The sequence below is a fragment of the Macaca nemestrina genome, chromosome X (genome assembly GCF_043159975.1).
Source record: "Macaca nemestrina isolate mMacNem1 chromosome X, mMacNem.hap1, whole genome shotgun sequence".
NCBI classification, from domain to species: Eukaryota; Metazoa; Chordata; class Mammalia; order Primates; family Cercopithecidae; genus Macaca; species Macaca nemestrina.
This window is the reverse complement of record NC_092145.1, coordinates 139,810,315-139,832,795: the sequence shown is the minus strand read 5'-3', so window position 1 is coordinate 139,832,795 and position 22,481 is coordinate 139,810,315.

The following is a 22,481-nucleotide window of genomic DNA, read 5'->3' as shown; positions in this document are numbered from 1 at the left end:
TTCCAGACTCAAGATTTAGAAATAACATTTTTTCAAGTTCTTGTTTTAAGTAGCAAATGCATGAAAAGTATTAGAAATAAACAATATAATGGGAAATAAATTGTATTTTTGCTTCTGAAAATGTTCAGAAAGCTTCTTCTTTGAGCAGTGTATAACATTTCCATTTGTGGAATTGCTATAATGCATTTGCATTATCACCATCAGCCAACCATCAAGACTAGGAGTTAAAAAGGAGGTAAGTCTTTACCTTAGCAATTCACTATTAGAGAGGAAGGAAAGCATAATAATTTGGTGACAACATTACCATCAGTATCTTACATTGACAAAGCTATCCAAAAATTTTTCTGTTTCTCTACCAACTTCAGTAAAAAGCAGGAGACTATTTAGTATAATGGGAACAAACCAGTGCTAAGCAAATTATTGTTCTTGCACTATATTAGCATATAAATATTGATATCATTATTATTGATTAATAATTATATTGTTAATTAGTATATTATCATTATCATTGCACTATATTGAACATTTAAAATCTAATCACTCAATTTTTAATGATAAAATTATAAATTTCCCCAAAAGGTAATATGATGATAGTGAGATATTCAGCTTTAGATAAATGTTGATTTTTAAAAGTTGACCATTTGATATTTTGCAAGACGTGTATTTGGGACATCTCTAGCAAAAAGCTAATCGTGAAGATATCATGGGGCATGGAGCAGAGAACTTAGTTACTCAGGCAGAGAATCACAAGTCAGGAATCCAAAAAACACTGAATATAAGGGTGCAAACCAGAGTAAGATAGCAGCAAGGTCACTATATATATGTACTACATGATGTCGAGTACCTGAACCATACCAATAATTTTTCTAATCAACAGTCCTGTGGGCCTGAGTGGTTTCAGAGCCTGAATAGAATCCAAAAAGTATTTCGGAGACAGTATCAGTTATCTATTGTTGCACAATAAACCATCCCAAAACGTAGTGACTTAAAGCAACAATTACTTAATAGGTGAAACTCAAGATTCTGTGGGCCAGCAATTCAGCCTAGGTCAGCTGGGCATCTCTGCTTTTGAAGGTCAGTTGGCTGGCTATTGGTTCGGGCATGTCAGCTCTCCCCTCTGTGTGGTCTCTCATCCTCCAGTAGTCTAGCTTGTGCTTGTTCACATATTAGCTAATAGGAGTCCAAGAAAGAGTGGAAATATACAAAATCTCAAAACTGGCTCACTCTCATTTTCACCAAGTTCTACTAGCCCAAGAAAGTTCCAAAGCCAGTCCAGAGCAAAGGGTAGAGAAATAGATTTCTCCACTCAATGATAGGAGCTACGAAGTCACATTAAAAAGGACCTAGACACAGGGAGGGGTAAAGCATTGTAGTCATTTTTTGTATTTAATCTACCACAAATTCATTGGCTCCAAATGTGGGGACTAGAGGGATTTGTGATCACAGATGGCCAGGTAGTTCTGTGTAAGATAGCAATATTTAAATAGATTTCTTCACAGGGTATTTGGAATTCATTTTGTGCCAAAAAATACTTTCAAATCGTTATTTAGTTGATCCCTTCAATTATGAAATCATCTTACTCATGCTTTTGAAACTCTTCTCTGGTAATTAGTTTATTTCAACATCAAAAGTGCTATACTGAGCATGTGTTGTTATACTTATTTTCCCTTTGAGGAAACAGAAACCAGAGCAGTGGTCCTTAAAGTTTGCATTAGAATCACTTTGAGGTCTGATATTACAGGTGGCTCGTGCCTAGCTCTTTGGGAGGCCAAGGCAGGCGGATCACCTGAAGTCAGGAGTTTGAGACCAGCCTGGCCAACATGGGAAACCTCATCTCTACTAAAAATACAAAAATTAACCGGGCGTGGTGGTGGGCACCTGTAATCTCAGCTACTCCAGAGGCTGAGACAGAATTGCTTGAACCCGGGAAGCGAAGGTTGAAGTGAGCAAAGATTGTGCCACTGCACTTCAGCCTGGGTGACAGAGCTAGACTCTGTCTCAAAAACAAGCAAAAAAATCACTTTGAGAGGCTGTTAAAAATAGCAGTAACTGGGTTATACCCCAGAACAGTTGTATGAAGATTTTGAATTGCGAGCAATAGAAATTGACTTTTGATAATTTAAGCAAATAGCAAGAGTATTGGCAAGTCAATAGTCGTTAACAGAATCACCAGGAAGACAAGAATGGGGCACAGAAAATGAGCACTGGTGAGGGAGGGTAAGGAAGTTTCTGGTGAGGACATTACTATGGCCACCGCCAAAAGCTGTACTCAGTAGCCAGCACCACTGCTGCTAGAAATTTCAAACCCTGGGCAGTACCACTGACCCTTCCCTACTGCCACAGCTGTTCTGGAGACTGACTGCTATTGCCATTGCCAGACAATGCCAAAAAGTTTAGTTTTCCATTACATTGACTTCTTTGTGTCACTTGCTCCAGATTCAACCTCTCGAGCAGGAGCATCTGATTGGTAGAGTCCTAGCTGCAAAGGAAATTTGGATGAGCATATTCCCTTTTCAGCTTACATGCTAGAAGTAAGCTCTTCTAGCATTTAAGAGGGTCTGCTCTGCTCTTTTCTAAAACTTGTATGCTAGGGAATTGCTCAAACATAGGAGGATGGTTCAGATCCTGGACAGTAAAAAAATCATAAGTGACTAGTGTCCACTCTACTCTTAGTAAAAATCTTGGTTGGAAAATGTAGCACACCTTATGTGTGCTTGCTCTTATTACCTCAGCTCTCACCTTCACACCTCATCAAAGGCTACTTTACTGCAAAAACCATGGTTCTACCTAAAACTTTGTTCTGACAAAACTGTTTGTTTGGTCATGGAAGTGCTTGGCCTGCCCAACAGCAAGCCAGAAATGCTATAGAGTTCATGGGCTCGTAAGCAGCCCTTCACCCGAGAATGGATGAGTTGGTAGTTCAATACTGCAACTTCCTCACACCTCAGCTGTGATTATTCTGAGACATGTTCTTATACTAGCCACTGGAGTCCCCGAGAGAGATTGAGATCCAGTTTCTCACAGTGGTAACTGCCCTGAATAAACTCCATAATGGCTTTCTTCCCTTCTCTGTCTCACTTGCACACTCCTCTACCAATGTTTCCTGACATCCCAAGTATAACACTGGCACTTGAAATTTTGTCTTCGGTTCAGTTTCTGGGGAAATCCAATTTAAATGGTGGATACTTTGGTATTCAAATTATTTAAAAATGATTTATGTGATCCCAAATGTGTTTACTACCAAAAGTTTGAGGATCAGTTGCAGTGACAAATGGAAAAGATTGCCCAAGATCTCATTAATGGTGTGGGTTCTACACACAACCTTAAATCCATGTCTTTCCTTCTGGTTCTTGGGTCAGTTCTCTCCCCATTAAATTGCACTAATGGCAATAAAGGAAAGACTTCTACTTCCAGATGACTTTATGTGAGGGGAGATTTGTGAAATAGCCAATATAATCATGCCCAGATTTCAAGGAATAGAAAATGTCACTAGTGACTTATTCTTTTTAAAAATATAACAGTAGTCTTTCTTTTGTCTCTTTCTGTTAATGTTTCTGCCTTTGCAAATTCTTTGCCTATAATTCACTTCCAATATTGTTGTTTTGATTGACAACTTTATTTCCAGTTTTGAAAAGTTAAAAGAGACAAATGCAAAATGGAATACCCATCAAAGCATGAGCATTTATTTTTAAAAACAGAACATTTGCATGATAATGTTCAAAAAAAGAAATGCACTTGTTATTGTTGTAACCTACTGCTAACAACTTGTCTTTGTAAATGGTATTATGCAACAATATTTTTGAGGGGGGAAACAAAGCCAAAATGAAATACATACTGATGGCCTACAATGATTTACAGTGTACTATAATAATAATAAACCTTTAATAAATAAAACTGAAATGAAGTAGAGGTAAATAATTAGAAATCAAATATGATTAAAAAAATAACTAACTTAGGATGTATCCTGAAAGTATCAAGAGAATATGTTTAGGGTTGTTCTTCTTGCACATCAGCTGAATAGGGAAAGTGAACTAAAATCTTCAACAGGAATGGATACTCAATCATTTGGCTTAGTTATTTCTATTAGACTATTTTTTTTCTTCAGATATTTTAACCAACTTCCCAGGAATTTTCACTTATTTAAACCATGTCCTCAATTGTTTGTCTAAGGGTTTTTTGTGGGGTTTTTTTGCAAATGTTTTATGGCACTAGGATATACATTTCCCATGTTTTGTGGATTTGTAACCAGTGCCAGGACTTACCAATAATTTGATCTTTGGCCATAATCATATAATTTCTCAGACCTTTGGGTTTTGTCTTTAAAATGACCACATACGTGATAGTTTTCATTTCACAATGAAAATGTGCAAACAAATGAGATAATATCTGTGCAAACCCTTCATAATGTACCTATACATATAAGCATTATTGTTTGATTATGGATTAGCATTTTTCCCTGGCTGAAGTATCAAATGCATAGTTAGATTTTAGACTACGGGGTTTGATAGTCCTGGGGAAAATATTGATTCTTCTAACCAATAGCTGTGTGATCTTAGGGAAATTCTTTAACATCCCTTAGCCTCACTGTCCTCATCTGGAAAGTGGAGGTGATAATGCTATTCTGAGAACACTTAGTAAGTGTTCAAACAGCAGAGGATATTAGTGATGATTATGATGACACTGATCTGCCACAATTGGGACATATTCTGCCTTTAATTTGGGACTTTTTTCTCCATAAGGGACTTTTTCTACCTTTTTCTACCTTCAGTCTTTACTATTTCTCAGATCATTTTTCTTAGATAATTATATTCAAAATCCTATAACAACATTCAGGGACAAGAGTATCCACCTAAAGACCTTCTATAGACCATTAGCTTAATATATTAGCACTGGCCATCACTTTGTACTTCTACAAGGGTACAAAAAATAGTGATGCCCCCTATTCTCAAAGTTCTCTGTTAGTTCATTATTATCAGATGCATCAGTCAGATTGGCTACAACACTTCTGAGTTTTCGGGTGGCTTATTATAAAAAACTACCCTAAAACTTAGAAATCTACATTCCACTGATGTGGCTCTGCTCCAATTGTCTTTTATCCTCTCTGTACCAGTGGGTTAATTTGGGGCACATAATTCTTACAGCAATGATAAAGTGCAGGAAATCAAGTGGAAATATGTATGATATCTTAAGGTCTAAGCTCAGATCCATCATGGCTGCCCCCATTACATTGGCCAAAGCAAGTCACATAGTTAAGACCAAAGTTAAGTGGGAAAAGGAAGCATAGTCTATTCCTTTAGTAGGAGTTATGTTAAAATCACGTGGAAAAGAAATTGGATACAGTCAAGGGTGAAGAATCAGGGTCAGTAACGGAAATCAATCATAGTAATAAAAGACTAAACTAAAATCCTTGAGAAAAGAGTTCAAGCCTTGCACACCAAGGAATCAGTGTCCCTAAACAAAAGCCTCGTGCAATGATTCGTTGGTCCATTCAAAAACATTGCAATAGAGCTAATAATATGAAGCCTTGATGAAAGACACCTCCCTCCATATAAACAAAATCAGTGAAGAGTTATAGGGATTATAATCATAGCCTATATAGGTTATAGTAGGGCTAAAAAAGAGGAAGTGGTAGGCACATGTAATACATACCAAATAAGTATTGAATGAATGAATGAAGGAAGAAATGCCTATTCATGCTGCTAAGTTTTAAGAAAACAGTTGTGAAGATATTAGGCAAGCAGGAATACCCAGGCAATGGAGGAAAGGGTAGTAATAACTATTCATCACCTTTTTACCATTTCATAAGGGACCTGAAATTCCTTTTCATATATGGAAAATCCCTATACATGAAGCCTACCACTGAGTTTTCCTAACACTATAGGAGCAAATACCAGGTATTCCCTTTCCCAGTCTCTTTTGCTGCTGGAGTGTGGTCACATCCTTTCCAATCAGTTGCACCCTCTCTGGACTCTGCAATTAATAAACAAAGAAGCAAGGCCTATAGGAAATTTATCCATGTGCAGAGAATACTACTCTATTTTCCAGGAGTAGCAATGGCCACAACTTCAAGCTATAATATAGTGGCCAGCATTGGTGGTGGTGGCTGTGCAATTCATTGTGTCTGTGTGTAGTGACAGCAATAACTATGTCTTCAAGAGGGCAGTTATGAAATGTTATTTTGGGCATTAATCATTACTTCAAACTTGGTTCTCTGGCTCTCCTGGAAAATTCTAGTATTGTTTAAATAAGTTCTTTTTCTGCCTCAATTAGTCAGAATTTGTTTTTATTCTTGCAGCTAAAACTGACTTATCAGAGGGCTTGACCAGAAATTGAGGGAAAAGTCAAAAGCTGGTAATCAGGCAAAGTAAGATAATAAATGAAATTAAGCTGAGCTATTAAAATCTCTGGCAAGTGATGAGTGAGCTGGAAGAATCCTAACAACCAATGGCAGAAGTACTTGTCAATCCTCACCTTCTATCACACCCAATAACTTATATCAATGTTTGGCAGCTTTGCCTGCACTTTGAATTACCTGAGGACTATTTAAAAATCCCAAAGTCCAGGTCACACCCCATAACACTTATATTAGACTCTTAGATAAAAGTATTTTTAAAAGCTCTCCAGGTGGTTAAATATTCAGCCAAAATGTAGCCAAGGCTGAAATAGGATTTGAGGAAGCTAGAACCATAGATAGAAAATGAAACAGGTACACCTGACTGGAATAAGGAATTAAAAAGACAAATCAGGAGAGGGGTGCACCCAAGATGGCCAAATAGGAACAGCTCCAGCCTCCAGCTCCCAGCATGAGCAACACAGAAGACAGGTGATTTCTGCATTTTCAACTGAGGTACCAGGTTCATCTCACTGGGGCGTGTCGGACAGTTGACACTGGTCCATGGGTGCAGCCTGACCAGCGAGAGCTGAAGCAGGGCGAGGCATCACCTCACCTGGGAAGCACAAGGGGGAAGGGAATTCCTTTTCCTAGCCAAAGGAAATTGAGACACACAGCACCTGGAAAATCGGGTAACTCCCACCCTAATACTGCGCTTTACCGAGGGTCTTAGCAAACAGCACACCAGGAGATTATATCCCACACCTGGCCCTGGAGGGTCCCACGCCCACGGAGCCTCCCTCATTGCTAGCACAGCAGTCTCAGATCTAACTGCAAGGTGGCAGCGAGGCTGGGGGAGGGGCGCCTGCCATTGCTGAGGCTTAAGTAGGTAAACAAAGCCGCCTGGAAGCTCGAAGTGGGTGGAGCCCACCACAGCTCAAGGAGGCCGGTCTGCCTCTGTAGACTCCACCTCTGGGGACAGGGCATAGCTAAACAAAAAGCAGCAGAAACCTCGGTAGAGGTAAATGTCCCTGTCTGACAGCTTTGAAGAGTGCAGTGGATCTCCCAGCACGGAGGTTGAGATCTGAGAACGGACAGAATGCATGCTCAAGTGGGTCCCTGACTCCTGAGTAGCTTAACTGGGAGACATCCCCCACTAGGGGCAGACCAACACCTCACACCTCACACGGCTGGGTACACCCCTAAGACGAAGGTTCCAGAGCAAGAACCAGACGGCAACTCTCACTGTTCAGCAATATTCTACCTTCTGCAGCCTCCACTGCTGATACCCAGGCAAATAGGGTCTGGAGTAGACTTCAAGTAAACCCCAACAGACCTGCAGCTCCGGGTCCTGACTGTTAGAAAGAAAACTAACAAACAGAAAGGACACCCACACCAAAACCCTATCAGTACGTCACCATCATCAAAGACCAAAGGCAGATAAAACCACAAAGATGGGGAAAAAGCAGGGCAGAAAAACTGGAAATTCAAAAAAATCAGAGTGCGTCTCTCCCTCCAAAGGAACGCAGCTCATCGCCAGCAATGGAACAAAGCTGGATGGAGAATGACTTTGATGAGTTGAGAGAAGAAGACTTCAGTCCATCAAACTTCTCAGAGCTAAAGGAAGAATTATGTACCCAGCGCAAAGAAACTAAAAATCTTGAAAAAAGAATGGAAGAATGGATAACAAGAATAATCAATGCAGAGAAGCCCATAAACGAACTGACAGAGATAAAAACCATGACATGAGAAATACGTGACAAATGCACAAGCTTTAGTAACCGACTCGATCAACTGGAAGAAAGAGTATCAGCGATTGAGGATCAAATGAACGAAAGGAAGCGAGAAGAGAAGTCTAAAGAAAAAAGAGGAAAAAGAAATGAACAAAGCCTTGAAGAAGTATGGGATTATTTGAAAAGACCAAATCTACGTCTGATTGGGGTGCCTGAAAGTGAGGGAGAAAATGGAACCAAGTTGGAAAACACTCTTCAGGATATCATCCAGGAGAACTTCCCCAACCTAGTAAGGCAGGCCAACATTCAAATTCAGGAAATACAGAGAACGCCACAAAGATACTCCTCGAGAAGAGCAACTCCAAGGCACATAATTGTCAGATTCACCAAAGTTGAAATGAAGGAAAAACTGTTAGGGCAGCCAGAGAGATAGGTTGGGTTACTCACAAAGGGAAGCCAATCAGACTAACAGCAGATCTCTCAGCAGAAACTCTATGAGCCAGAAGAGAGTGGGGGCTGATATTCAATATTCTTCAAGAAAATAATTTTCAATCCAGAATTTCATACCCAGCCAAACTAAGTTTCATAAGTGAAGGAGAAATAAAATCCTTTACAGACAAGCAAATGCTTAGAGATTTTGTCACCAACAGACCTGACCTACAAGAGATCCTGAAGGAAACACTAAACATGGAAAGGAACAACTGGTACCAGCCATTGCAAAAACATGCCAAAATGTAAAGTCCATCGATGCTAGGAAGAAACTGCATCAACTAACGAGCAAAATAACCTGCTAACATCATAACGACAGGATCAAGTTCACACATAACAATATTAACCTTAAATGTAAATGGACTAAATGGTCCAATCAAAAGACACAGACTGGCAAATTAGATAAAGAGTCAAGACCCATCAGTTTGCTGTATTCAGGAGACCCATCTCACATGCAGAGATACACACAGGCTCAAAATAAAGGGATGGAGGAAGATCTACCAAGCAAATGGAAAACAAACAAAAAAAAAAAAAGCAGGGCTTGCAATTCTAGTCTCTGATAAAACAGACTTTAAACCAACAAAGATCAGAAGAGACGAAGAAGACCATTGCATAATGGTAAAGGGATCAATTCATCAGGAAGAGCTAACTATCATAAATATATATGCACCCAATACAGAAGCACCCAGATTCATAAAGCAAGTCCTTAGAGACTTACAAAGAGACTTAGACTCCCATACAATAATAATGGGAGACTTCAACACTCCACTGTCAACATTAGACAGATCAACAAGACAGAAAGTTAACAAGGATATCCAGGAATTGAACTCAACTCTGCACCAAGCAGACCTAATAGACATCTACAGAACTCTCCACCCCAAATCAACAGAATATACATTCTTTTCAGCACCACATTGCACTTATTCCAAAATTGACCACATAGTTGGAAGTAAAGCACTCCTCAGCAAATGTACAAGGACAGAAATTATAACAAACTGTCTCTCAGACCACAGTGCAATCAAACTAGAACTCAGGATTAAGACACTGACTCAAAACCGCTCAACTACATGGAAACTGAACAACCTGCTCCTGAATGACTACTGAGTATGTAACGAAATGAAGGCAGAAATAAAGATGTTCTTTGAAACCAATGAGAACAAAGACACAACATACCAGAATCTCTGGGACGAATTTAAAGCAGTGTGGAGAAGGAAATTTATAGCACTAAATGTCCACAAGAGAAAGCAGGAAAGATCTAAAATTGACACCCTAACATCACAATTAAAAGAACTAGAGAAGCAAGAGCAAACACATTCAAAAGCTAGCAGAAGGCAAGAAATAACTAAGATCAGAGCAGAACTGAAGGAGATAGGGACACAAAAAACCCTCCAAAAAATCAATGAATCCAGGAGCTGGTTTTTGAAAAGATCAACAAAATTGATAGACCGCTAGCAAGAAAAATAAAGAATGAAAGAGAGAAGAATCAAATAGATGCAATAAAAAATGATAAAGGGGATATTACCACCAACCCCACAGAAATACAAACTACCATCAGAGAATACTATAAACACCTCTACGCAAATAAACTAGAAAACCTAGAAGAAATGGATAATTTCCTGGACACCAACACTCTCCCAAGACTAAACCAGTAAGAAGTTGAATCCCTGAATAGACCAATAGCAGGCTCTGAAATTGAGACAGTAATTAATAGCCTACCAATCAAAAAAAGTCCAGGACCAGATGGATTCACAGCCGAATTCTACCAGAGATACAAGGAGGAGTTGGTACCATTCCTTCTGAAACTATTCCAATCAATAGAAAAAGAGGGAATCCTCCCTAACTCATTTTATGAGGCCAACATCATCCTGATACCAAAGCCTGACAGAGATACAACAAACAAAGAGAATTTTAGACCAATATCCCTGATGAACATCGATGCAAAAATCCTTGATAATATACTGGCAAACCGAATCCAGCAGCACATCAAAAAGCTTATCCACCATGATCAAATGGGCTTCATCCCTGGGATGCAAGGCTTGTTCAACATATGCAAATCAATAAACGTAATCCAGCATATAAACAGAACCAAAGACAAAAACCACATGGTTTTTTGAAAAGATCAACAAAATTGATAGACTGCTAGCAAGACTAATAAAGAAGAGAGAAGAATCAAATAGACGCAATAAAAAATGATAAAGGGGATATCACCACCGACCCCACAGAAATACAAACTACCATCAGAGAATACTATAAACACCTCTACGCAAATAAACTAGAAAATCTAGAAGAAATGGATAATTTCCTGGACACTTACACTCTCCCAAGACTAAACCGGGAAGAAGTTGAATCCCTGAATAGACCAATAGCAGGCTCTGAAATTGAGGCAATAATTAATAGCCTACCTACCAAAAAAAGTCCAGGACCAGATGGATTCACAGCTGAATTCTACCAGAGGTACAAGAAGGAGCTGGTACCATTCCTTCTGAAACTATTCCAATCAATAGAAAAAGAGGGAATCCTCCCTAACTCATTTTATGAGGCCAACATCATCCTGATACCAAAGCCTGGCAGAGACACAACAAGAAAAGAGAATTTTAGACCAATATCCTTGATGAACATCGATGCAAAAATCCTCAATAAAATACTGGCAAACCGGATCCAACAGCACATCAAAAAGCTTATCCACCATGATTAAGTGGGCTTCATCCCTGGGATGCAAGGCTGGTTCAACATATGCAAATCAATAAATGTAATCCAGCATATAAACAGAACCAAAGGCAAAAACCACATGATTATCTCAATAGATGCAGAAAAGGCCTTTGACAAAATTCAACAGCCTTTCATGCTAAAAACGCTCAATAAATTCAGTATTGATGAAACGTGTCTCAAAATAATAAGAGCTATTTATGACAAACCCACAGCCAATATCATACTGAATGGGCAAAAACTGGAAAAATTCCCTTTGAAAATTGGCACAAGACAGCGATGCCCTCTCTCACCACTCCTATTCAACATAGTATTGGAAGTTCTGGCTAGGGCAATCAGGCAAGAGAAAGAAATATAGGGTATTCAGTTAGGAAAAGAAAAAGTCAAATTGTCCCTGTTTGCAGATGACATGATTGTATATTTAGAAAACCCCATTGTCTCAGCCCAAAATCTCCTTAAGCTGATAAGCAACTTTGGCAAAGTCTCAGGATAAAATATCAATGTGCAAAAATCACAAGCATTCTTATACACCAGTAACAGACAAACAGAGAGCCAAATCATGAATGAACTCCCATTCACAATAGCTTCAAAGAGAATAAAATACCTAGGAATCCAACTTACAAGGGATGTAAAGGACCTCTTCAAGGAGAACTACAAACCACTGCTCAGTGAAATAAAAGAGGACACAAACAAAAGAAAAACATACCATGCTCATGGATAGGAAGAATCAATATTATGAAAATGGCCATGCTGCCCAAGGTAATTTATAGATTCAATGCCATCCCCATTAAGCTACCAATGAGTTTCTTCACAGAATTGGAAAAAGCTGCTTTAAAGTTCATATGGAACCAAGAAAGACCCCACATTGCCAAGACAATCCTAAGCCAAAAGAACAAAGCTGGAGGCCTCACGCTACCTGACTTCAAACTATACTACAAGGCTACAGTAACCAAAACAGCATGGTACTGGTACTAAAACAGAGATATAGACCAGTGGAACAGAACAGAGACCTTAGAAATGATACCACACATCTACAGCCATCTGATCTTTGACAAACCCGACAAAAACAAGAAATGGGGAAAGGATTCTCTATTTAATAAATGGTGCTGGGAAAATTGGCTAGCCATAAGTAGAAAGCTGAAACTGGATCCTTTCCTTACTCCTTATACGAAAATTAATTCAAGATGGACTAGAGACTTAAGTGTTAGACCTAAAACCATGAAAACCCTAGAAGAAAACCTAGGTAATACCATTCAGGACATAGGCATGTGCAAGGACTTCATGTCTAAAACACCAAAAGCAATGGCAACAAGTCAATATTGACAAATGGGATCTAATTAAACTAAAGAGCTTCTGCACAGCAAAAGAAACTACCATCAGAGTGAACAGGCAACCTACAGAATGGGAGACAATTTTTGCAATCTACTCATCTGACAAAGGGCTAATATCCAGAACCTATAAAGAACTCAATCAAATTTACAAGAAAAAAACAAACAACCCCATCAAAAAGTGGGCAAAGGATACGAACAGACAGTTCTCAAAAGAAGACATTCATACAGCCAACAGACACATGAAAAAATGCTCATCAACACTTGCCATCAGAGAAATGCAAATCAAAACCACAATGAGATACCATCTCACACCAGTTAGAATGGCAATCATTAAAAAATCAGGAAACAACAGGTGCTGGAGAGGATGTGGAGAAATAGGAACACTTTTACACTGTTGGTGGGACTGTAAACTAGTTCAACCATTGTGGAAAACAGTATGGCGATTCCTCAAGGATCTAGAACTAGAAATACCATTTGACCCAGCCATCCCATTACTGGGTATATACCCAAAGGATTATAAGTCATGCTGCTATAAAGACACATGCACACATATGTTTATTGCGGCACTATTCACAATAACAAAGACTTGGAATCAACCCAAATGTCCATCAGTGACAGACTGGATTAAGAAAATGTGGCACACATACACCATGGAATACTATGCAGCCATAAAAAAGGATGAGTTCGTGTCCTTTGTAGGGACATGGATGCAGCTGGAAACCATCATTCTCAGCAAACTATCGGAAGAACAGAAAACCAAATACTGCATGTTCTCACTCATAGGTGGGAATTGAACAATGAGATCACTTGGACACAGGTAGGGGAACATCATACACTGGGTCCTATTGTGGGTAGGAGGTAGGGGGGAGGGATAGCATTAGGAGATATACCTAATGTAAATGACGAGTTAATGGGTGCAGCAAATCAACATGGCACAAGTATACATATGTAACAAACCTGCACGTTGTGCACAGGTACCCTAGAACTTAAAGTATAATAAATTAAAAAAAAAGAGAAGTCAGAACTGAGAATGATATAGAATAAAAATACTGATTTGTATGCACTGGATTACATATATTTATATTGAATTTAATACAAATTGCTGACCTTACCACATCTCATCACTTAATTCTGCAACGTTTGTCCAAACCACTTTTCTCTCTAAATCCATCTTCTACCTTGGCTCAGACCCTCATCAAATTTTTCATGGCCTATTTCTACCACCTTCTTGTTGGCTTTCCTGCCTCAATTCATTCTTACCTCCAACTCATCTAACACAAAGCTACCAGAATAGAACAATCTTCCTGAAAGGCAAATCTGATTGTATTACTTGCATAATTCAATGGATCCCCAAATACTATAATATAAAATCCCAACATTTTGGCATGGTCTAAAAGTCTTCATGTTCTGTCCCTGCTTAATTTATCAGCCTCATCCTTGCCTCATTTTGAGTCTCCAGCCATTTTCTGAACACTCATCTGTTCTGAAAGGCATCATTACCTTCTACATCTTCATGCCTCTTTGCTGATGCAATTGTTCTTTCTTTGAATCAGGTGTAAATGTTTATAAGACTATGATTTGTATGCTAGTAGTTTACTACTTTGATATTTTGATTCATGTAATAGTAGTCACTAAAAAGATTGGAAGATTCTGGTATGCAGAGATCCCACTTTCTAATCTACAAAATATTTTCTGATGATTCTGATATAGTCAATAATATGAATCTGATGGTGAATGAAAATGGTACCATAGATGTTGCATGTTTTAAAAAACGGGTAAGGATGAAGAAAAATTGCCTATTTTTTTACACATCATAGAAAGCATAACTAAGCCTTTCAGCAATAGGGAAAATGAGTTAACTTTTGAAGTTGTAATTATTGTACTATTCAGTTATTGCCATAAAATATAGAATGGATGATCTTTTATGTCTCCTGAGATAGGTTATTTCACCATTGTGGTTATCTCCCTTTTTTAAATTTTTAAATACTAAAATAATGCTCTAGCTCAAGTGTTTCATTATGTTAAATTTTAAAAGACCAAGTTTAAATACTTCATAGTGAGTAAGAAATTCATATGAGGAGACCATAATAATTATCTAATTTGGAGTGGTATTTTCCAGCTTAAAAGATCCACAGATGTGGCTGTTTTTCTTCATTTCAAATGTTTGTCTTTACCTATGCAATCTTCATTGTCACTTCAATTTGCCGTCAAAGGAAATTTTGAATGGCTATGTATAGTAATATTAAATTATGTATTAGAATAATTAAAATAGCTTATGCACATATGGAATAGAAAACTATCATTCTTCATTATTAAAAGTGTCTAATTTTTAAATATTTGAATGCCATCTTTGTAGGCAATTTACTTGCCTAGAGCTTTAAGTCCATTGCTGTGATTACCATGTAGATTAGAATGACATGCTGAAAAGAAGATGCAGTACCTCAACTGTCTCTGGTTTGCCAACTCTACTGTCTCTACCCTTGGGGTATTACTGTAATTCTGACCTCAGACATTTTTGTTTTGAAGAAAAGGCTTCTCATTTTATAGTGCTATTGTCAGGTGTTAGAAGACCAAGCCATAGGTTCAGTTAAAACTCAGCAAATCAAGCAATTACTAATGCCAGAGAAGATTGGGAGGGTGGAGTTTGACAAGGAATTAGTTGTATGTGAAAGGAAATGTAGTCATCACACATTTCTTGGTTCAAGTGTGAATATTCTTTACAATATTATAATAATGTGAAAAATACAGAATATGAATTTAAAAATAGTGGTATAACTATCATGTAAGCAGGAGAGGACACAATGCATAATGTGGAAGAACTAAAACCCTCATGAATTTTACAAGGAAGTCATTACCCATATGAGATCTCTGTTGCTGCCATAACAAATTTACCACAAACATAGTAGCATAAAACAACACAAATTTTTTATCTTTCAGTTCTGAGGTCAGAAGTCCAGTATGGGTCTCATGAATTAAAATTTAGGTATTGGATGGCTGCATTCCTTTCTGGAAGCTCTAGGGAAGAATCCATTATTTATTTATTCTGGTCGTTGGCAGAATTCAGTTTCTTGTCGTTATAGAACCAAGGTCTCTGTTTTCTTTCTTCTTTCTTTCTTTCTTTTTTTTTTTTTTTTTTTTGAGATAGGGTCTCTCTCTGTTGCCCAGGCTGGAGTGCAATGGCTCAATCAAAGCTCACTGCAGCCTTGAACTCCTGGGCTCAAGCAATCTCCCACGTCAGCCTTCCAAGTAGCTAGGACTACAGGTGCACATCACCATGCCTGGCCAATTTTTTATTTTTTGTAAAGATGGGGTCTCACTATGTTGCTCAGGCTGGCCTTGAAATCCTGGACTCAAGTGATCCTCCCACCTTTGCCTCTTAAAGTACTGAGATAACGGGTATGAACCACCATGTCTGGCCGGTTCCTGGTTTTCTTGCTGGCTGTAGGCTGAGGCCTGCTGCAAGCTTGTAGAGGTCATCATATTCCTTGGCTCATGGCTCTGTTTTTCTATATTCAAAGACAACAATTGTGAGGGTTGCATGGTGGGAGGGAGTCCTTCTTATGTCCTATCTTTCTCATATCCTCTTCTGTCTTTTACACTTTTAAGGACTCACAAAATTAGATTAGGCCAATTCAGATAATTCAGAATAATCTTCCCATTTCAAGATCCTTAACCTTAATCTGCAAAGTCCTTTTTGCCATTGAAGGTAACAATCACAGGTGCCAGGGAATAGGGCATGAACATATTTCTAAGTCCATTATTTGCCTACCACAATATCTAATGACTAACAAAGATGCATTTTAAAAGTTATATCCATATTATTTCCAAAAAAGAAATAGCCAAAAAAGAGGTTGCTTCTAGAAAATGTCAGTGCCTGTGTGTGTTCATGGGTTGGGGGAGAAAAGTTCAAATAAGGTGGTATTCTTTTTTTGTTAGAAGCCTCTAAATACTACTTGACATTTAAAACTATGTGCAAATACTACTTCAATAAAAATGAAATGTAATTATAAAAGAAAGGGAAAGCTTTTCAATTATTGTTTTTGGAAAAAAAAGCAAATTGGATTTGCAAAGAAGGATAATGTTTGGGAGGAAATAATGACTCAATTGTATATAATGGCCTAGTTGAAATTTAGAAAAGTACATGATTTTATTTATTTATTTATTTATTTATTTATTTATTTTATTTATTTTTTTTTTGCTACAGATTAGAGGAAAAAAATCTATTTCCTAGTTGTCAGATTTTTTTATTGTTAGCATTTTTTAAACTTTTATTTATGTTCAGAGGCACATGTGCACGATTGTTATATAGGTAAATTACATGCCATGGGAGTTTGGTGTACAGATTATTTCATTACCCAGGAAATAAGCATAGTACCTGATAGGTGGTTTTTTGATCCTCACCCTCCTCCTACTCTCCACCCTCAACTAGGCCCCGGCATCTGTTGTTTCTTTCTTTGTGTTCATGTATAAGCAATGTTTAGATCTCACTTATAAGTGAGAACATGTGGTATTTGCTTTTCTGTTCTTGCGTTAATTTGCTTAGGATAATGGCCTCCATTCATGTTGCTGCAAAGGACATAATCTCATTATTTTGTATGGCTCCATAGCATTCCGTGGTGCATACATATTACATTTTCTTTATTCACTCTAACACTGATGGACATCTAGATTGATTCCATCTCTTTGCTATTGTGAATTGTGCTACAATGAACATACACATGCATGTGTCTTTATGATAGAATAATTTATATTCCTTTGGGTATATGTCCAGTCATGCGATATACAAATGATAGTTCTGCTTTTAGCTGTTTGGGGAATTGCCACACTGTTTTCTGCAATGGTTCAACTAATTTAGACTCCCAACAACAATGTATAAGCATTCCTTTTTCTCTGCAACCTCATCAGCATCTGTTATTTTTTGACTTTTTCATAATAACCATTCTGACTTGTGTGAGATGGTATCTCATTGTGGTTTTGATTTGCATTTCTCTAATGATAAGTGATGTTGAGCTTTCTTTCATATGCTTGTAGACTGCATGTATGTCTTCTTTTGAAAAGTGTTTGTTCATATTCTTTGCCCACTTTTTAATGGGGTTGTTTGGTTTTTTTTCTTGTAAATTTGTTTAAGAACTTTATAGACTCTGGACATTAGACTTTTGCAGATGCGTAGTTTGCAAAAATTTTCTCCCATTCTACAGGTTGTGTTTACTCTGTTGGTAGTTTCTTTTGCTGTGCAGAAACTCTTTAATGTAATTAGATCCCATTTGTCAGTCTTTGCTTTGGTTGCAATTGTTTTTGACATCTTTGTCATGAAATCTTTTCCTGCTCCTATGTCCAGAATTGTATTGCCTAGGTTGTCTTCCAGGGTTTTTATAGTTCTGGGTTTTACATTTAATCCATTTGGTATTTAATCCATTGTGAGTTAATTTTTGTATATGGTGTAAGGAAGGGGTCCAGTTTCAATCTTCTGCATACAACTAGCTGGTTTTCCCATCACCAATTATTGAATAGGGGGTCCTTTCCCCATTGCTTGTTATTGTCAGCTTTGTTAAAGATCACATAGTTATAGGTGTGAGGCTTTATTTCTGAGTTCTCTCATCATTTCCATTGGTTTATATGTCTGCTTTTGTACCAGTACCATATTGTTTTAGTTACTGTAGCCTTGTAATATAGTTTGAAGTCAGATAACGTGATGCCTCCAGCTTTGCTCTTTTTGCATAGAATTGCATTGACTATTAGGGCTCTTTTTAGGTTCCAAATTAATTTTAGAATGCTTTAATTATGTAAAAAATGTCATGGATGGTTTGATAGAAATAGCATTGAATCTATAAATTGCTTTGGGAAGTATGGCTATTTTAACAATATTGACTTTTCCTATCCATGAGCATGGAATGTTTTCCATTCATTTGTGTCATCTCTGATTTCTTTCAGCAGTGTTTCATAATCCATTTTGTAGAGATATTTCCCCTCTCTGGTCAGCTGTATTGCTAGGTATTTTATTCTTTTTCTGGCTACTGTAAATGTAATTGTTTTCTTGACTTGACCCTAAGCTTGGACAATGTTGGTGTATAAAAATGCCACTGATTTTTGTACAGTGATTTTTTAAATTCTGAAACTGTGCTGAAGTTATCAGATTTAGGAGGTTTTGGCAAAGACTTTGGTGTTTTCTAGATATAGAATCATATCAACTGCAAAAAGAGACAGTATAACTTCCTTTCTTCATATGTGGATATCTTTTTTTTTTTTCTCTTGCCTGATTGCTCTAGTTAGGACTTCCAGTACTGTGTTGAATAGGAGTCCTGTGAGTGGGCATCCTTATCTTGTTCCTGTTCTCAAGAGGAATGCTTCCAGTTTTTGCCCATTCATTATGATGTTAGTTGTGGGTTTGTCATAAGTGGCTCTTATTATTTTGAGGTATATTCCTTCAATGTTTAGTTTGTTGAGGGTTTTTTAACATGATGAGATGTTGAATTTTATTAAAAGCCTTTTCTGTATCTATTGAGATAATCATGTGGTTTCGTTTTTAGTTCTATTTATGTGGTGAATCACATTTACTGATTTCTGTATGTTAAACCAACCTTGCTTCCCAGGGATGAAGCCTACTTGATTGTGGTGGATTAGCTTTTTGATGTTTTACTGGATTCTGGTTGCTAGTATTTTGTTGAGGATTTTTGCATCAATGTTCATCAAGGATATTGGCCTGAAGTTTTCTTTCTTTTTGTGTCTCTGTCATGTTTTGGTATCAGGATGATGCTGGAATCATAGAATTGGTTGGTAAGGAGTTTCTCCTGCTCATTTTTTTTTTGGAATAGCTTCAGGAGAAATGGTTCCAGCTCTTCTTTATGCATCTGGTAGAATTCAGCTGTGAATCCATGTAATCCTGGGATTTTTCTGGTTGTAGGCTTTTTATTACTGATGAAATTTCAGAATTTGTTATTGGTCTGTTCAGGGCTTTGATTTCTTCCTGGTTCAATGTTAGGAAGTGGTATGTTTCCAGGAATTTAGGCATTTCTTCTCAGTTTTCTAACTTGTGTGCATAGAGGTGTTCATAGTAGTCTCTAGGGTTTTTCTCTATTTCTGCGGAGTCAGTGGTAATGTCCCTTTTGTCATTTCTGACTGTGATTGTTCTGATAATTCCTCTTTTTTCTTTATTAGTCTAGATAGCAGTCTATAAATCTTATTTATTTTTTTTCACAAAACCCACTCCTATATTCGTTGATCTTTTGTATGGTTTTTCACTTCTCAATTTCCTTCAGTTCAGCTCTGATTTTGGTTATCTCTTGTCTCCGACTTCCTCTAGGTGTAATGTCAGTTTCTTAATTTGGGTTCTTTCTAACTTTTTTTTTTTTTTTTTTTTTTTGAGATGGAGTCTCGCTCTGTCGCCCAGGCTGGAGTGCAGTGGCCAGATCTCAGCTCACTGCAAGCTCTGCCTCCCGGGTTTACGCCATTCTCCTGCCTCAGCCTCCCGAGTAGCTGGGACTACAGGCGCCCGCCACCTCGCCCGGCTAGTTTTTTGTATTTTTAGTAGAGACGGGGTTTCACCGTGTTAGCCAGGATGGTCTCGATCTCTTGAGCTCGTGATCCGCCCGTCTCGGCCTCCCAAAGTGCTGGGATTACAGGCTTGAGCCACCGCGCCCGGCCCTTTCTAACTTTTTAATGTGGGTGTTTAGCACTACAAACTTCCCTCTGTACACTGCTTTAGCTCTGTCCCAGAGATTCCAATATATTTTGTTTTGGTTCTCATTAGTTTCAAAGAATTTATTGATTTCTGCCTTAATTTCATTATTTATTTTTAAAGTCATTTAAGAGCAGGTTGTTTAATTTCCATGGTTTGGGGTGATTTTCTTAGTATTGATTTCTATTTTTATTGCACTGTGATCTGAGAGTGTGGTTGGTATGATTTTGGTTTTTTTGAATATGCTGAGAGTTGATTTGTGGCCGATTGTGCAGTTGATTTTAGATTATGTGACGTGTGCAGATGAGAAGAATGTATACTCTGTTGTTTTGGGGTGAAGGGTTCTGTAGATGTCTGTTAGGTTCATTTGGTCAAGAATTGAGTTCAGGTCCTGAATATTATTGTTAGTTTTCTGCCCTGATGATGTGTCTTACACACTGTGTTGAAGTTTCCCACTATTATTGTGTGGTTATAAGTCTCTTCATAGGTCTCTAATAACTTGCTTTATGAATCTGAGTGCTCCTGTGCTGGGTGCATATATACTTAGGATATTTAAGTCCTCATATTGAATTAAATTCTTTATCATTATGTAATGATTTTCTTTGTGTTCTCAAAATCATTTTGATTTAAAGTCTGTTTTGTCTGAAATTAGAATAGCACCCTCTGTTTTTTTCTGCTTTTTGTTGTTGTTGTTGTTTCTGTTGTTGTTGTTTTTGTTGTTGTTGTTGTTGTTTGCTTGGTAGATTTTTCTCTATCCTTTTATTTTGTGGCTATGTGTGTCATTGCATGTGAGAGGGGTCTCTTGAAGACAGCATGCATTTGGGTCTTGCTTCTTTATTCAACTTGCCACTCTATGCCTTTTAATCGGTACATTTAGTCTGTTTACATTAAAGGTTAATATTGATATGTGCATATTTGATCCTTTCATCATGTTGTTAGTTAGTTGTTATGCAGACCTGATTATGTTGTTGCTTTATAGTGTCAAGTGTCTATGTATTTGAGTTTGTTTTTATGGTGGCCAGTAGTGGTCTCTTCTTTTTTTTTTTTTTTTTTTGAGACGGAGTCTCGCTCTGTCGCCCAGGCTGGGGTGCAGTGGCCGGATCTCAGCTCACTGCAAGCTCCGCCTCCCGGGTTTACTCCATTCTCCTGCCTCAGCCTCCCGAGTAGCTGGGACTACAGGCGCCCGCCACCTCGCCTGGCTAGTTTTTTTTTTTTTTTTGTATTTTTAGTAGAGACAGGGTTTCACCATGTTAGCCAGGATGGTCTCGATCTCCTGACCTTGTGATCCGCCCGTCTCGGCCTCCCAAAGTGCTGGTATCACTGCGCCTGGCCTGGTCTCTTCTTTCCATACTTAGTAATCCCTTAAGGATCTCTTGGAAGGCAGGTCTGGTGGTAATGAATTCCCTTCGTGTTTACTTGTCTGAAAAGGATCTTATTTCTCCTTTGCTTATAAAGCTTAGTTTGACTGGATATGAAATTATTGGTTGAAATTTCTTTTCTTTGATAATGCTGAGTATAGGCCATCAATCTCTTATGGCTTGTAGAGTTTCTGCCGAAAAGTTTACTGTTAGTCTGGTGGGGTTCCCTTTGTAGGTGACCTGCACTTTTTTTCCAGCTGTCTTTAATATATATTTTTTTCATTTCAACCTTAAAGAATCTGATGATTTTGTGTCTTGGGGATGGTTGTCTTGTGTAGTATCTTGCAGGGGTTCTCTGCATTTCCTGAATTTGAATGTTGGCTTATCTACTAAGGTTGGGGGAATTTTCATGGACTGTATACTCAAATATGTTTTCCAAGTTGCTTGCTCTCTCTCCCTCTCTTTCAGTGATGCCAATGAGTCATAGATTTAATCTCTTTACATTATTCCATATTTCTCAGAGGTTTTGTTCATTCTTTTTTTTTTTCTTTAATTTTTTCTGAGTGAGTTATTTTGGAGAACTAGTCTTTGTGCTCTGAGATTCTTTCCTCCTCTTGGTCAATTCTACTGTTAATACTTGTGATTGTATTATCAAATTCTTGAAGTGAGTTTTTCAGTTCTAATAGATCAGTTTGGTTCTTAAAATGACCATTCTGTCTTTCAGCTCCTGTATCATTTTTCTTATATTCCTTAGATTCCTTGGATTGGGTTTCAACTTTCTCTTGAGTCTCAATGATCTTTGTTCCTATCCATATTCTGAATTCTATTTCTGTCATTTCAACCATTTCAGTCTGGTTA